Genomic DNA, 3,755 nt, shown 5'->3' on the forward strand with positions numbered 1-3,755 from the left:
CTTTTTTCAACTACGGAGGAGGTTTGGCAAAAAATAAATTAAAAGTACTGTGTTTAGTGAATTCCGGAGAACGAGACAGCAAACCAAGCCCCCCACCCCAAAATAAATCTAATACACCCAGGACAACTCCGATCCAAATCGCTACTTGGGTTCCCCCCCACCCACCCACCCACCCTTCCTATGACCGTGGAATCACATCGCTTTCCCCGCGGCTGCGCCTCTCTCCCACGCCCATGCTGCAGCTCCAGGTGCTCCTGCTGCTAAATCTCCGCCGTTTGAGCGTCAGTCCGCATGCTGCTGCTGCTGCTGCTGCGTCTCCGGCTGAGCCCTCCGACGGCTTGGCGGGGCGGTTTCTCTCCAGGTGCATGCCGGCCGCCTTTTTGCGCACTCCCGCCGCCGCTCAGTGCGCACTACCTGCTCTGTCTGACCGCCGGGGAGGAGGACGGGAGGGGGAGGGGGAGGGTTGCAGGTGCATAGCCGGAGAGAAGAGGTGCGTTACTGTGAGAACAGACTCTCCCTTCTCTCGCTCCGTCACCGACTCTCTCTCCTGACGCATCTTTGTCATGTTGCGCCATCTGCTGCGGCTGAAAGATAAATGTTTATCCTGATTAATATGGTGGAGTGTACTGCAGAACATCTTCTCTAAATACAAATTTTACCTTCTCTAGTATTTTTATATTGATATTTAGTTTTCCTCATATTGTGTCCTCACCCTCTTCAGCTCAATTTGCTCCTCTTGTTAGGACAGAACAAAGAAATGTAAGAAGAAACCAGAAACAATGCTCGGACAATGAAATAAAAAAAGAACAAACAAACTGTATAAACTCACTGCACATAAAGATACTAATTACAAAAATATACGTATTACATTTAGAGGATACTGCACATTGCGCTCCGAATGTATTTGGACAGTGACACCAGCTCAGAGGATTTGAAACAATGACTGTCAGCTCTAAAGTTCAAGAAAAGTTCAGGTTTTCCAAGTCTTCCTGTCAATTCTCTGCCTCCAGTGAAGATGAATGAATACATTTTGTTTGCAGTGCTTGCAGCATTCAAAGGATTTCCTAAATTCAAGAGTCTATATTCGGCACAAGTCAACAGTTCTCATTGGGACCATTTCCTCAAGGGAGTTTCAAAACTTTGAGGTCTATTCAAAGAAACTAGGACGCCCTAACCAAGAGTCCATGTTTGAGATTTTTTAAACAGCAAATTTATAGATTATATATAGATTTTCCGTAAATATCAGGAGAGCATCATACACATGTGGTCAAATTAAACAACAGCTTTCTCATACTGCTGTGCCAGCATGAACACACACACAAACACACACAAATATATATATATTCAATTTGAATTCAATATGTTTTGTATAGCCCCAAATCACAAATGTGCCTCTTTTGCTGGGCTTTACAATCTGTGTGCGACGTCCTCTAACTTTTGACCCTCACATCGGAACAGGAAAAACTCCCAAAAAAACTATTTAAATTCTATTCTAGATTTTACAGGGAGCCAGTGCAGAGAAGCTAATACAGGAGTAATATGATCTCTTTTCTTCATTTTTGTTAGTACACGAGCTGCAGCATTCTGAATTAACTGGAGAGATTTAAGAGACTTATTAGAGCAGCCTGGTGTGATTAACACAGAGACAGGTTATTGCTGGCCACTCATAAATAAATATTTGTATTTAGAGAATACACGCTTTTGGATCCTTCACTGTTTTAATGCCCAGAAATGTCTCAATCTCTAATAGAACAGAAGACCAGAACGTTGTGATCAATGGACACAACCACATTAGATGACAATAGATGATCTGAGGGAATTACCCACAATCCACAGCGTTGTGAACTTAAACATGGGGTTTCCAAAGGACGACACATGGGTGTTCAGCCTGGCATATTAAATTTATACAGAAACATTTACATTAAGGATTATAGATGGTGCATAAAAACAGACGAAACCAGGGGAATAAACCCCGTTACCAGGTGAACTCAGTCCCTGAGGGTTCAGGGTTGAAGGCCTGGGGGAGGGGCCTAACTGTTGAGCATGTGATGCATGATGCTCTTCAGATGCCTGTGCTCGCCGGACTGCATTTTTGTGCAACCGGAGCCCAAATGCTCCCTCGCGAGGAAACATCTCAGCTCGCTGTGTGCTCTCTCATGTCAGTATTCTTTAAAAACAAAATGAGGTGAGAGAGGAGGAGGCTGGTGGGGAGGGTGAAACCACTAAGCCACTGTCATTGATTAATACCAGTGGTGGTAGAAGTACTAAGACTGACTTAACTTCAGTAAAAGTACTAACAGATTTAAAAAACACTGTTACAAGTTAAAGTCCCGCTTTCAAAATCTTACCGAAGTAAAACTATGTAAGAAAATGTTCTTGACGTACATAAATAAAAGTACTCACTATGCAGCTAAATGGGGTTTTCAGTTGTTACATTCATTTATAATACATTATATTATTATGCTTATTTATGCAGTAACATGTAAGGCATATTTAAAAATTGTAGCTGGCTGCACTAAAATGTTTTATTGTGTTGGGTGGTTTAGTTTACTGTTGAGCAATGCCTTGTATTACACATACTCATTATATATAAATGCAGTGAAATAAAAAGTACAATATTTCCCTCTGAAATGTAGTAGAAAGTAGCATAAAATATGTACTTAAGTAAGTACAACAAAAAGTACTTTTTTTAAAAAGTGAATGAGTGTAACAGTCACAGTTGAGTTTCTTTTCTTTGAAAATAAAACCTCTTGTCACATCTACACCAAGTTTCTCACATTGGCTTCTTCCAGACAGTTCGATCCCCGGCTCAGGCTCCACTAGTTGATGTGTCCTTGACTCCAAAATTGCTCCGGTGTAGAATTGTGATAGAATCTGAATTGTATGTCGCTTTGGATAAAAGCGTCTGCTAAATGACTGTAATGTAATTCTGACCAGGCGGATTAAATGTCAGTGACATTCTGTGAACTGATAAAACTCACTAAAGAGATGAAACACATGTGCTATCTTATGCTGAGGACATCTGGTTCTTACTGCAGGACAGTAGGCTTCGTACATATATCTGCTCTTGTCGCTTCATATCGGCCTTGAACTTATCATGACCGAGATGAGTCCCTGCTGAAGAAGCTTTGACTCATCTCTCAAGTAATAACTGCAAGTTCCAGTCCTGCGTAGAAGTGTGTGTGCCGTGTCGCTGTAACAAGAGAGGAAGAATGTGGGAGTGGCCTGTACGATCTGATAAACCAATCAGGCGACCTGATGAACCGGTCGCTTGAGACTCAGTAGAAATCAGTGGGAGCCACGTCTCAAGCTGTAGAGTTACTTTCAGAGAGTCCTGGAGGATGGAGCTGCCACTGTTGGTGCTCGTCCTGGTGTCGACGTGCGGAGGACAGGCATGGACCACTCCGACCTTTTGCAGAGGCCAGTGCCCTCAGTTCACAGTAGTTGAGACGCATCAGGTAGGTTTCAGAGCAGTTCTCACACACACACACACACACACACTCGATATGTACATGTTGAAAAACTGTTTTATCTTTCTGTTGTCTGTAGGATTTTGAGGAGCGTTTGTACATTCCTGCTGAATGGATTACCACCAAGATGGGAGGATCTGGGGTTGCTGATTTATTAGCTGCAAGTTCAAGACTGGCGAAGGCCGCAAGTATGTCAGGGTGAAAACAAAAGTCTCACTGACACATTTTGGTTTTGTGACGCTAACAGATTATTTGATATGCCAGTGTAATTCATGCGCTGTAGTT

The sequence above is a fragment of the Pholis gunnellus genome, assembly GCF_910591455.1.
Source record: "Pholis gunnellus genome assembly, chromosome: 11".
Taxonomy (NCBI): Eukaryota; Metazoa; Chordata; class Actinopteri; order Perciformes; family Pholidae; genus Pholis; species Pholis gunnellus.